Source organism: Pteropus vampyrus, unplaced genomic scaffold, assembly GCF_000151845.1.
Source record: "Pteropus vampyrus isolate Shadow unplaced genomic scaffold, Pvam_2.0 Scaffold12, whole genome shotgun sequence".
In the NCBI taxonomy this organism is placed as follows: domain Eukaryota; kingdom Metazoa; phylum Chordata; class Mammalia; order Chiroptera; family Pteropodidae; genus Pteropus; species Pteropus vampyrus.
In genome coordinates, this window is record NW_011888793.1 from 13,346,703 (window position 1) to 13,361,501 (window position 14,799).

Here is a 14,799-nt window from a genome sequence, read left to right on the forward strand (position 1 = left end):
CTCTCCAAGGTGAATTTATACGGAAGGGGAGCTAGAGCTGGGTGGAGGAGACACAAGTATCTCCTCGGTCAGAAAAAACTCACTATATGAAATAACCTTCTTTACTTTGATGATGAAAACATCTTGTATTGTAACACTCTCAACTGGACATTATTCTGCTATTATTCACTTGAGACTATTAATTTATCTTTATCTTAAAAGGGGGCCTAGAATAAAACAGATAGCAAGCAATCCAAATTCATGATCAAAGAGACAGACAGTTGTTGAGCATAAGCAACAACTTTTTTTTTGCTTTCCCAAAGTGGGCATCTTTGGTCTCTGGAATCAGCGTGAAGCATCAATCATACAGAATCAAAAGAGACTAGGGTGTCATGAGGGGGCAAATCCAGAAGAGAAGCTTTCTCTTCACTTGCTCCTTGAGAAACTTAAAGTCTACATTTGACTCTCAGTAGCAAAGATGGTCAATACCCATTACTTCTAAACATATTTTGTATATGGGTTCTAAAATACATTTTACCTACTGCTGCTTTCAGGCAGTACGATATTGCTTCTGAAACCAGCTGGGTTAAAATTCCAGCTGTATGACTTTAGGCAAGTCTCTTTACCTGTTAGGCATCAGTTTCCTTATCTGAAAAATGAAAATAATAATAGTACCTAACTCCTAGTATTGCAGTGAGGATTAAATTAGATAATGTATAGAAAGTGCTTGATCATGCCTAGCACAAATTAGCTGTCAGCAGATGCTGCCAATAATTATTTATGGCTCTGTCTTATGATTCATTTTAAATATTGTCTTCCTTTCTAGGTTATATGTTTCATGAAGGCAAGGACCATGTCTCATCATTGTATTTCCAGTGCCTGGAATACTGGGTGCCTATCCCATAGATGGTGTGGCATGTTTATGCAAGTAATAGAGGCGTTTACACTTCTAATGGGTAGAGGTGATAGGCGACTGCCCTTTTCCTTCTCATATATCTCAGTTTTTCACATCTATTTACTCTGATTCTGATACTGCTTCCTTCACCTTTCGACCCCTATTCTGCTTCCCTTCCCCCTCCCCCCCACCCCTCAGGAGGAGACATTACATCAGTAATCCAATATGGTCACAGGCATAGCCCTCATACTTATTTCAATTTTCAAGAAATTGAGGGAGGGGGCTGGAGTGTTACTGCACAAAGAGCCCTGACCCAGAATCCAGGGGCCTGGTTCTTATCTGGGTTCTGCCCATGATAAGCAGATTCATCTGGGACCATGATAAGCAGATTCATCTTTCCATCCTAAAGAGCATTTGGAAACTTAGTTTTCACAACGACTGAGTGGGGAAATAGCCCTACTGCCGTTAGGTGTCCAGGGGCCAGGAATACTAACTTGCTGCAGAGCGCGGGTGACTCTCACACAGCAAAAAGCAGCAACTGCGCCCTCTGTTGATAAACAGTGAATGATCTCAAGATTGTACAGGTCTGTGATGTTGTAATGATGACCTTAGCAAAAAAAATAATAATCAACAGCTTCTGTTTGGGAATGCGAAGTCTTTAAGGTAAGAGCCATAAATCATACCTCAAACAATGGTTGTTTCTCTACTAAAGCACTGAAGGAGGGTAGAGGAGCTGTGGACAAACACAGAGGGCCTGGCCGATGTCGTGTAGCAATTCACTTTGGAATTCTTTTAATGGTGCCATACAGCCTGATAAAAACAAATGCCTGCACGTGGCTCGCAGGGCCCTCTAAGAACTAACCCCCTTTCTGCCATACCACCTGGGTAGGCCCCTCCTTGCTTTTATTCTGTAGTCCTTGAGATGAAACTGTTTGTGTTTTCTAAATGCCCTGTACTATTTCTTATCTTTCTGATGATGTATTTTCTTTGGGATGCCCTTCACTTCCTGACTCCCCAGCAAACTTTTTCTAGATTCAACTCAAGTTATCACCTCCACTGAAACCTCACTGTCAATCTCTCTTTGATTCTGTGCAAACAATGAATATGTTCATGTTTCTATTATTGAATTGAGCCCAAAGGGCCAATGGTCCCCTTATCCCTTTTGTTTTTCCTTCCCTCTCTCTCTTCCTTTCCCTCTGGCTTCATTTGCAGCAGAACCTCTCCCCTCCAAAAAAAATCTTATTAAATGGAATGCTCCTGGTTCAAGCAGAGGCTTGACCAGCAAAGTCTGGTCAGCTCTGCCTCCCAGCTCCTTCTCTTGTGAGAACCCCCAAGGAACCTCTGCCAACACAGTTTAAGAAATGTTGCACTTGATTTTTAACTCCTTAAGAAACAGGGAATCCTCTCTGAGTGAATACTTTGTTTCAAGGACAAGTCAACACATAGTTCTTTATCAGCAGCATGGAGCTGAGCAGATCAAGTCTATGGCACTGGCTCAAGGCCAGGGAACGGACAGGGTACAAGCAATCCACTTTACATTTCAAACACAAGGCAGTAGGCAGTTCTTGGTTTGAAATAAATTAAATCTCTGCTACTTTTCAAACTTAGGGTACCTGGTTGTTTTTGCTTCTGTTTTAGTAACCGCTATAATTTCACTGAAGGGAACACTGGGAAAGAAAATAACCCAACTTCTCTTCCATTTTAAATTTTACTTCCAAGCTGAAGTAATAGTTCTCGATGGGTCTGACGGATAACTGAATAATACAGCTCAGGGATAGCAGGTTCAGTTTAAATGAGGTCTTGGCAATGGAACAATTAGCAGCCTCAGCTCAGTCCCAGGCAGAGGCATTCCCCATGCTCTGGAACAGGAAGGCTGCTGAGCTGTCAGCCTTTGATGGGGCAGGGCCACAAATGAGGCGGCCCAGCTTGAGTTGCCTTTTACATCACTGGAGAATGTCAAACCAAATTAGGATCCAGATTAAGGCACACTTTGAGGGAATGGCCAGGAGTCAGCTGACCTAAAAGAACACTAGAAACCTGGGGCACAGCCATTGTGAAGACTGTGTTTAAAGAAGCAACTTCATAAAATCACAAATAAATTGGGAAGGAAGAGCCCCTCAGGCGCTTAATCCAATATACTTCTTTTAGAGATGAGGCCAAATCTCACAACTAATGAGGGCCTAAACCCAGGACGCTTTCTCCTCTGTCCTACTTCTGCAATCTGGCTCCTGAATATAGACATTCTTATCACTAAAATGTACAAATAATTTTTAAACAAACTTTCTTTTCATATTTTATTTAACTTGAGTTAAACATCGAACCATTTCTCTCTTTCATGTAGAATTAAAAAAAAAATTTTTTTTAATTTAAAGGCAAGGCAATAAGAGGATATTATTCTAGGAGAATTTTAAAGTGAAAATTTAATATTACTCCTAATTTTAAGTTATTTCTATTTGTGAGAGAAATAATAAATATAAACCTGGGCTCTATCTCATTTCGAATCTAAAATACATATTCAACCAAGGACTAAAAATTAAATTCTGGGGAGCGGAAAAACATCAAAAGAGTTAAAAAAATTTTCTCCACAAAAATTAGAAAAAGATATCCTATCAGATTATAGTTGCTGAGTTATTTATTAATTTAAAAAAATGAAGATTTTTTGTTTACTAAAATAACAAATAATAACAAAAATAACAGAATAAATCTAGAAAAACAAAACTGAAATTCCAGCAGGATCTAAAGCATAATGTCAGTCATGTCCTCAAGAACAAAAGGCCTGCCCACAAGAAAGGAGGAAGAAAGGGCACCAAAAAGGGGAAAGCAGAGACTGTGGGGTCACTCAGAGCTAGTGCGCACGGGCTAGCCCAGTCCTCCGACACACTAACTCACTCTGCCCGCCTTCTTCCTTTCTTCTACCTCATGTTTGAGCTAAAGAACTATGCTGATTCTTGTTCTATATAGAATAACTCAAAAATCAAGGTGAAATTCAAATCGCTCAAGGATTATAGTACTCTACCCCTTCACCTCCTCCCCAAAATGAATGCAAGAGAAAAACAATGGTTTCGTCTGAATAGGCATGTAAGCCTCTGCTCTGTTATTGCTATTATTTATTTTCTAAGCAACAGCAAGATGGCTTTAGAGCTGTGAGCCTGAGGCTAGCCTGGAAGAAAGAGTACTTTCATTTCTAGGTCACAGAAATACATTTGTTTCTGTCAGAGCATATGAGCAAACTGGGATTGTAGAAAATGCAGACACTCCACCCACCATCTCCTTCCCCACCTCCAAGAACTCACAAACAGGTAGAGTGTTTTTAGCTCTTCGTGCTCAGCTTAGATTAGATCTCAGAAGAGGAAGACCTCTGCAATTTCCTGATTGCAAGTGAGGGCCCTACCGTTGTGTTTCCACAGCATCCTACACTAACCCCACTGATCATATCCAATGCTGCGATTTTCAAAATGTGTATCACAAGAACCATGAAAATAAATTAACTAATTTATTAACAAATTTAGAAAAAAAAAATCACAATGTAGAACATGTAGCAATAGCAGCTATTGTTTCATGAATCAAACATTATGGTTACATCTGTCTATCTATCTGTCCATCCATCCATCCATCCACCCATCCATCATTGATGCTGTAGTACATCACCCAGATTCTCCCTTTAAGACTGACAGCTGTCACCCAAGGCCTTTTCCAGTAACTGCCTCCAGCTAAAAGAAGACTGCCCAAGGTCATGTTTCCTCCCGAAGACAGCGGATTCCAATGACAGGAGTATAAGGGTCCAGCCCTTTTGTCTTAAAGTGGGACAATTCTGAAGGGCCACCTCAGCTCCTGACGACTTCAAAAGATGGCTGAGGTCTTTGTTGATATTGCATTACAGTCAAACTCCTCCCTCTGCACAATTCTACTGTCTTCACCGATGTAGATCCTAAGAACACTCCCCAGTAAAATGCCTGCACATAAATCTCCATCTCAGAATCTGTTGCCAGGGGAACTCTACCGAAGACAGTTGGTGCCAGGAATGCCCCAAAGAAACAGGCTCTCAGAGTAGCTGTCGGTGAGACTTTTATCACTGGTGGCAGGTGGCTTACTATACCCTTGGCACACTGTAGCAGTGTCGCTGTCAAACGATCACTAGTGGGCAACTAGAGTAGGATACAGGAGCCAGGTGAGTCCAATATTTCAGACTTTTGAGAGGTCCAGAGGAAATACAAGTTTTTAAAAAATGGAATCAGATGGCTTTTCCTGAGAACCACTGATGTCCTGAAGAAAGACAGTGAAACACTAAGGGTGATTAATCATCAACCAAAGGCAATGTGTGAAAACCATAAGGGAAATGAAGTTCAATCCTGAGATCTGTACACTGTCTTCAAAAGAGATGAGAACATCGCTTCTGTAATCTGAGAGTTCACAGGGACAGGGGTTTGAGCTTTTAAGTGCATCGACTTGGATGTCTTCATTCCATTTTTCAGAGTTTCGTTCTTTCCCAATCAGGCTTGAGTTGACCATTAAACCTTTCCTTCTACCAGGATCATTAATTCCTGGGTCTAGTCCTCAGCTTTTTCTACTTTCTGGCTACAGAAGGTAAGAGTCTTTGTATATGCTACCTGATTTGGGGGGTAAATGAACAACAGCAGCAGTCAAGCCAGAGAAAGTCACATTGAGCTCTGACTTCTCAGGAATGAGGGTCTGGCTCATCCAAACAAGTCTGCCATATAGACCAGCAAAGATGCTAACCAAAACAGGGAGTAAAATGGGAAGTAGAGGAAGCAGCTGATGATCATCAATTACAAACATTAGACAACATGCAATGGTGGGGGTTTATAACCTTGCCTAGGAAAAGAGCGTAGCCAGAATCCTAGAGGAGCTGTTTATGGAACTTATTAAACAAAGCAAGTGGATCCAAGCATCACAAGGGATTGACTAGTGTACACTGTGGTGTCCCCCTCAGTCCCTCCTTTAGCACTGAAGTTCACTGAGTGTCTCTCCAGGAATTTCCCTTAGCCAAAGACAGCAGCTGGACCCAAGGTCATGCTTACTGCCTAAGGTAATGCCCCTTACCTGGGGGCAGCAAGCATTCAGTGATTGGTTGATGTAGGAATATACAAGCCTACATCTGTTATATCAAAATGGAACAACATTGAAGGGCCATCTCAACTCCAGAGCTGCTTTTTGGGGGAGTGCCCCAGGGTTTTATAATTGCATTCAACTCCTTCTTCTACCCAAATCTGTCTTGACTCTCTCACAGGTGTTGATATTGAGAGCACTCCCAAAAACATTCCTACGAGCAAGTCTCTGTCCTCAGAATCTGTTTTCTAGGGAACTCAGTCAAAGACTCTACCTACTTACCTATCCACCTACCTACTATCTACCTACCTATTACTATGTATATTCTTGGTAAGAATGTAAAATAATATATTTCGTACTGGATCGGGCTAAAAGTTTAAGAAAAGCTCTGACCTAAAAGATGAATAGAATAAACTAGGTCAAGCATTGAGGAGTATACTCTGGATAAAAAGAACACCATGTTCAAAGGTCCTGTGGTGTAGTTATTAGAGCATTTAAGTAACTAAAAGCAGGCCAGAATGGTTGGGGTAGAGAGTAAGTGTCTAGTGAGTCCATGCAGGGTCTCAGAGGCCACTTTGAGGTCTGTTCTTATCCTAAGACCAATGGGCTAAAGAGTTTGAAACAAGGATGTAGAGTTGTCAACTTCGTTGTTTGAAAAGATCACCTAGGGGCAGGGCAGAGAACAGAGGAAACCAGAAAAGATGATGGAAAAATAACAATTATGCTACTTAGTAATTCATTTGAGAGATGGCAGCTTGGACAAGAATGGAAGTTACAGAGAAGGTGAGAAGTGGACCGAGTCCAAAGAGATATTCAGAGGATCAAATCAACAAGATTTGGGAATGAACCAGATATACATTTACCCCATACTTCCCACAGCGCTTGTCACAGCAGGGTCTTAATAATTGCTAGATAACAGACTGAATGAAGTAGAGAGATTTGAGGGTTGTATTCAGGTTCTTGGTCAATACCATCTATACGTCCACATCAGTTTCTCTCATTCCCCCAAACCGCCCATATTTCAATTCAGCCACAAAACATATAGCAGCAGATGGGGTGGGTTGTATGCAGAAATTATAATCATTTCACCCAAAATAAATTGGAAGATGAATTTAGTGGATGAAGTTCCTTTAAATTCTGTAGAGAGGCTAATTTACCTCTCCACAGATCACAGAGAAATTAGAAATTGGTTTTAGCTCTCCCTCCGAACTATAATAATGAGAATGAAAGTGAAATCTGGTTTTCTGCTCATAGTTAAAATTTAAGATACCTCCTTGGACATCTTCAGGAATGTTACCTTTCTTTGATACAACTTGTCTTGAGGCAAAGAGGTAGACAAGACAACTTTATGAAAAGACTCCAAAAATCCTTATGATCATGGCTGATCCTGGAACATGGATGTTCACAGAATATATCTGGCACAATGTCTTCTCCTAGGGTTTTCCCAGGTTAAATGAGGCCTCTATTTTTCCTTGGCCGGCATATGCCATTTATCCATAGCTTAAAAAATCTTCCTCTCTATCCAGGCAGAGCTGTGACCCTGGCATCACTGCTCCCAGACTGTGGCAAAGATGAAGTAAGGTACTGATTCAGACAGTTCCCAAACAACAGCTCTCCATCTCAACACCACTCACCTCTTGGCACCTCTGAGAGCAGAAAATGGATCGTTTTCAAGATGGTTCAGGGCTGGCTTAAGTGAGAACTGAGGCTTGCTCACAGACACAGGGTGGGGAAGAAAAGACTGTGTCTCATTTTCCTTTGTTAGAAATGAGGATTCCTCCATCTTCATGGCTGCCAGTTTAGCTCAGTTTATAAATCAAAATGGATGATTACGGGAAAAAAATCAAATAGTCACAATTTTTAGCAGACAGTAGTTAATGTATGCAGATTCTGTGGCAGGGAGCCTGATGCCTGTACCCAGGAAAGGCACGCGCAGCTGAAGTGACAGCAGTAACGAGGCAGACAGGCTGTGGGGTGACAAGAGCTCAAAAAAGTAGCAGAACCAGTGTCTTGGCCATGGCCTTAAGCCAAGAACACAGTTCCTAGTCACCTTCTCTCTCAATCCCCTAAATGAGCACATAACCAAAGATTTTACCAGCACTCCTCTAATTTATGCCACAGAATTACCATGATCATTCGTGGCTTTCAAACATTAATTTCTGGGAGGACTAACTCGCTAGATATGGGGTTTCAAAGGATGGGGATAGCATACGAGCATGCAGCCAACTCCTCGGCCTCCCCCAATATTCCATCCTCCCCGCTCAGCGCAACAGCCTTCTCTGTCCCCTGAGTCCAGGGTGCTACCTGGGGATTTAGATGCCATTTAAAAGCCCTAGTTCCTGGATACCAGTCCAGGATGAAGTTTACACCCAACTTCAGTAAAAGGATGAAAATAAGGAAGATCCTGCGGTGAATTTTTTCAGAAAGCCAGAGGTATTCGATTCAAGCAGGCTTCTTAAGTTTTGTTGGTGTTAAAATGTCCTTAATTAATACTTCTTAATTTTAAAAAGAAAAAGTAAACAACCCTACGTTGATCCCCAACAGTTGTGTTTGTTTTTTACTGGAGCAGCAGGTTGAGATTGTAGAACTCCAGGCACAAGTGTTTTAGAATATCTGGGTACAGCATAGCAGAGAACAGTAATGACCTTAAGATACAAAGATGAACTGTTTTCGATTCAGTCTGTAAAAGGTTAAATGTATCAGCGTACACTCCTAATAGCTTACAATGGCCTGTGTGAAGTACTGGAAGCAAGTTCTCTTCTCTGAGTTCCCTTAGTTTCTGGTGTCTCTGGACCTTCAGTCCGCTAGGCACAAGGCTCCTGTACACTAGAATCAAAAGCTCCTCAAAGGCAGGGACCCTTGTCTGTTTAATCCTCTGACATACCTGGGACAGTATCTTGCAAAGAATAGGTGCTAAATCATACCAGGAAACATGAAGCTTCTAGTCCCAGTGGACCTTGTAAGCGACCTCTGATCACAGCAAACAGAGAGACTCTGGTGATCCAATCAAAGGCTTAACCTGGGAAAAGCTTGACTGAATTTAGGGAAATGCCTACTTAAATGTGGCAGAGAGCTTTACTCAAGAAAAAAGAGAGTGTGAGAATGTCTCCTAGAATCATAACTGGAGGAAGAAGCCACATGGTCTGATGCGAGTGTTTTGCTCAAGAACGCTTTGCTTTTGTTTTCTTTTCCAAGTGTTAAGTAACACACTGGACCACAGGAGTGAGCCCTGGAGACCTGGGCAGATATTAGCATTCTGCATTTCATAATCTCACAGTTTATCTGAGAAAAGGCTCAGGGAGACAAAGATATAAGAGAAAACAAGGCCCAGACACTGCCCTGCTATAATTCTTCCATCTCTGCCTCCTCTTTTCCTGGGAGAATACTAACCCAAGGTAGGACAGATCCAACTGTTCTTGAGGAAGGGCAGCTCATTTTTCTAGAGTTTGAATCAATATCTCCCTCTCTAAGGCCTATTTTATGAGGCAACTCTGTCTTCTCCTCTGGACCTCTGGCAGACTCTTTGCTCACTCCATCCCATCTCCCAGCTGCAGATTAAAAAGATATATTATGTCCTCTCCAGGCCTTGCATAGGTTTGTCAGTTACAGCCTGACACTGGCCCCCACCCCGGGAGATTTACAACCACCTGATGGGGAGTGAGCGGGGCTGGCTTTGTACCAGGAGGCACCATAGGCATGGGGGCAGAGATAAATAATAATAATGAAAAGACACTGCTGCATTTCATTTCACCTAATTTATGGCTTCAATAGGAAACCAGTCCACCCACAGCGCCGTCTGGGTCACTTAATAACAGAATGTCTGTGGCAGCAATAAGAGCAGGTCTCAAAGCTTGGAGCTGTGCAAGAAGAGAGAGGACTGCACCGGTGTCTTGAGAAAAACAAAGAGAAAGGACCACAGTGTTCCCGGCTATCATTCTTGGGGCGGCAGTAACACAAACAGGGACCCATTTGACTCTTATCGTGGCTGTTGATGAATAAACTCTCTCTCACAGTGTCCTCAAACCTCCCGAAGTTTTAATTAAAACAAAAGAAATGTCAGCAGGAGAAGCACTGGAATATAATTAGGGCCCACCAAATCTAAAGTAATACGGGAGGAAAAAAAAGACTAGTAATGAAAGAGAAGCTTTCATGTTCTTACTGAATCCCTGTTCTGTTGCTGACACAAAAATCAATTTCAATAGGCTTTAGTTGTAACTAAGCAGGAACACAGGCGACAGATGAAATTTAGTGAGCAATTTACTGGAGTCATAATGATTGCCATGAAAAAAGGCTACAATGAGTGCTCCCATCGAGTGCCTCCTCAGTAGGAGCTCTGTAAAAGTGTGTGTGTGTGTGTGTGTGTGTGTGTGTGTGTGTGTGTGTGTAAGTATGTAGATATACATACAAATGTAGATGTAGATATAGATATAAATATAAGTTTCGGAGGACGGACTTTTAAACAGTTGTATATGTTTTATCCCAAAGAAAATGTAGTTAAACTCTCTCTACTTCACATCCTTAAAGAGCAATTTTGGCCCCACCTCCAGGAGATACTTGGCGTTGTCTGGAGTCATTTGTCGAATGGCACAACTGCTGCTACTGATATCTAATGGGTAGAGGCCAGAGATGTTACTAAACCTTCTATAATGCCCTGCCCCCACGAGAAATTATTGGACCCAGAATGTCAATGGGGCCAAGGCTGACAAATCTGCTTTAAAAGAATCCGACATTTAATAAGTGCTCAATGAATATTGGATTTTATTAAATGTCATATCTCCCAAAGGCACTAAGTTTACAAAGATCAAAGGATAAGGTCTTGCCCTCAGGGAATTTCCCATGAGGAGCGGGGGTGGTGGGAGATGGAGGTAGCATTGTTCCTTCTTTGCTTAGCACCTTTACAAATGAGAGGCATATTTCTCAAATTCCAACACCCATGGCCCTTTAGAGCACAGGTAGTACCGACAGCCATGAAACCACCTTCCATTCGGCTTTCGTATGTGCAAAGGCCAATTCTAAAATCTTCACTGTCTCCCAATTAAGCAGGGTTCTCTAAAGTCAAAAAAAAAAAAAAAAAAAGCTGAGGAGGTAGTATTGGGGTTAAATAGAATTTGGTTTATGATATTTGACACAACCCTAACATTTTTGCTAATTAATTAATTTTGGAAAGACATCCTATTTTCATTTCTCAAAAATTTCTAGGTCTTCTCCATGACTCTTCATAGTGTACGTGTGTTCTTTCCCTCCACTCAAATGTTTGGTTGTAGTTTTTAACTACTGGCAGCTTGATTCAGGACTGCATTATTTTGTTTATTTAAAATATAAATCATGATAAAACTTTAAATAAAGGTCAGTTACATAAGAATAAAGGTGTTTCTCTTTATCCAACAAAAGTTCTTCAAATGAAGGAATATAGGAATCTTTCCATTGCTGTAAGTGATCTGTTTCCAAGAAATAAGGAAAACAGAAAGCAAACTTTTTTAGAAAGAATCAGATGAGCACCATTATATTAGTGTTGACCGTTTACCACCTTTTAGGTCCTTAAGGATTAAAGAACTCAAGCTTCTTGAACGTGGCTAAGGAGAGTATGCAGATATGGATCCTCCGAAGTGAGAGGAATGATGATGGCACAGTAGTCGATCCATCTGCAAAAGTGGAAGACTCAGATCCCCGCAAGGGCTGAGACTGTCTTGCCCCCCAGCAGGAATCTTCCGTGTCAGCACAGACTGCATCAGCAATTGTGCTTTCCAAGCGAAGGCCTGCAAATCCTTTTTTGGGTAGGAAGGCAAGAGGACCAAAAGGACGTTTAAAAACTGAAAGCCATTTTATAAATGCAGGACAGCTCTTACATATTCGTCATCTTTCAAAGTGGTAGCCAGCATGGACTATGGCAATTTGTCAGCAAACACATCATCCCTGGGAAACTAGTGGCTGGGAGTAAGTACTCTTGTGCCTCTCAAGAAACCTATATCCTCCCTCCAACAACAATGCCGAGAATACTTTTGTCTAAAATCTTGGAGGTGGGGAGGTAGGAGAAATATGATGATACCCCGAGAAAAAACGACAGCTCTTATAAGTAAATATGACATACCCACAGCTCTGGGCAAGCTAGACCAGTCAGTCCACTAGCTGACTAGTTAGCAAATGCATTGATTTGCAGCTAAATTTAGTTGCAATCCAACTGTGACCTGTCAGGTAGCTTTCTCTCAAGGAGGGTGAGGTTTCCCTGACTCCAGTGAAATTCTTCCCTCCCAACACATTTTCCTGCCTCCAGCTTAGATTGATTGATGAGAGACTGTGAGAAGGGCAAGGAGAGCATCTTGCTGACTTTTCTGACAATCTTCTCTTCTCAAGCAGGGATTTCCCCTAGTCCATGAGAAAATCACTCATCTGAGCTGGAGCTTCGAAAGCCCTACAGAGGAGTGTGGAAGTTCAGGGGATAGGATTTGAGGGAGGTGTGAGGTGCCCTTGCATGACTTCCTGGGTTCAGAGTTACTTTTGGTCTATAGTTTCCTCATCTGTAAAACAGGTATGAAAAAATAAGGATTAAATTTATCTGTACATAAACACTCGGTATAGTGGCTGGGTAATGATGATATTGCAGTGATTTTAGTGTTACTATGAGGTTCTATTTCTGACCTCATCTCCTGCTACCCCCTCGCTCCATTATTCGCCACACATTTACACTTTTCCTTCTGTTCTGTTCCATTGCTTCCTTCAGATCTTGATTCAAAAGTCATCTCCTTCACAGGTCCTCTCCTGGCTATCCTGTCTAAAATTTCAACTCCGCCCTAACTCTCACTATCCTCCTTCCCTGCTTTACTATCATCTAACAAATTATATGATATATTTACGTATCATGTATACTGGACATTTCTCTCTCCAGAATGGAGGTGTCTTAAGGGCAAGCACTTCCCTTTGTCTTGTTCACGCCTCTATCTGCCGTAGCAGAGCAGTGCCTGCACTCGATTAATCTGTGCCATAAGAATGAATTTCGAACCTCCTTGTGGAAACTCTTTTTCAAATCCTTCTGTCTCTTTTGTAGAAACCATAGCATCTCTTATTTGAAGGCATAACACCTCTGATAAAACAAGCACTGTCATCAATTGATTTGGGAAACTGGGGCTCAGAGAAGCAAATTTTACAGGTCATATTTTCCTTTCAGATTGGCCTGGCATATAATTAAACCAAGCAAGAATGTATCATTACCTTCTTTTTAAAAATATATATATTTAAAATTCTCCCTAAAGCTTAAAGGGTAAAGAACAGAGCTATAAATATAAATGTCTTACAATCAGAACATATTTTATTTAGAAAGATTTATTTGTGTTAACTATATATAATTGTTTTATTTAGATATTAGCAGCCTGGTTATGTAATATTGAATGTTGAAATGCTGCTGCTAGCAGCAGTCAATGGATCAACCTTACAGGTAGCAATTAAGGATGAGGTTGTGCTTTTTGAACCAAAGAGAACATTGATAACCTTTCCTTGACACAAATGTGGAAAGATGGACCTAGCAGCTTCGCCTCAACCTTTCAAATCTCAATCAGCTAAGGTCACCTGCACAAAAGAATGAAGAATTGCCTTTCTTTCCTCTTCCATTTCCAGCTGTGGAATATGTATCAACATATGACCAAAGACTCAAATATCAAGTCTAATTTAAACCCAGCTGCCAGGCTCTGATTTGCATTACCTTGGGCCTTAGATACCTGCCTATTACCCAGAAGATCAATATCAATCTGCATTTCTTTGGCATTTAGCTTAGCAATCTTGTGTTTGCAATATTCATGGTTTATTTCATTGGTGGCTTCTGTCTTTAGAACGGATGGTAAGAAAATCAAAACGGTGCTCATTTAAGCAAATAACTGAACTTAGACTTTTAATTATTTAAATACACCTTATGATATCTCTGGAATTCTTAACCAGAAAATGTTTTAGATTTAATAAATCATTAAATAATCATAATCTAATGCCAATAATAACAATACAATGTATTAATTTACTAATCATTGATGGACATTCAACAGTTTATAGATCTGACTACTGCGAAACACATGAGTGTATATATTATGTTTAAAAGCTTAGATTACTTTTTTAAAAACATAAATTTGTTTTTACATTTTTAAATATATTTTAAGCCTTTTGAGAAGAATATATTTTGAAAAACAAATTTGGAAGCCATGAAAAAAATCTTTGGAAGATAGTAAATGCAGTGAAGCTGAAGGAGTAAACACACACACACACACACACACACACACACACACACACACACATTCTTTTCAGAATTTGGTGTTTTCAATTTTTCTATAAGGATCGAGGCACATTTCTTTAAATTATCATATATTTTATAAATAAGGGAAATAGAAATACTTGTTATGTGTGTTTTCCCTGATAGGACAAAAAATGCAAACAATAATAACCAAATAGAATGAGTTCTTATGACCTTATTGAGTCAACATTTCAGGTGTGTTGTTCACGATAACTCCCAATGGAGTCATCTAACCTTGACAATTTCTGTTCAGAGGCTCACGATATATTATAAATACAATCACTAGGATATTCCACTGTTAAGCAAAATGACAGTCAACAAAAGCTGTCTAAAAAGGTATCATTACTGTTAATTGAAATGGATTTCAGTGCATGTTGGAACATAGTCAAGTTTTCACACGGAAAAGAAACTCAGTATACTAATTCTACATAAAATGAGCACAATAATTATAATGAGTTAAAAAATGCTTCTTAACCTAATCACAATCCACGTCATTACACAACTCCAAAAAACACCATTCTTATTCTCTTCTATATGAATGGCATTTCCTAGAGCTGAACAATATGGCAGCCCTGTTGATTAAAGTTTA

General features: G+C 40.5%; 1 protein-coding gene across 5 annotated transcripts in view; it reads right to left on the reverse strand.

The window, feature by feature from the left end:
* The window catches only part of TNIK (TRAF2 and NCK interacting kinase), a 366,909-nt gene that overhangs the window by 155,152 nt on the left and 196,958 nt on the right, over positions 1-14,799 (reverse strand). The gene's annotated exons all lie outside the window — the stretch shown is intronic.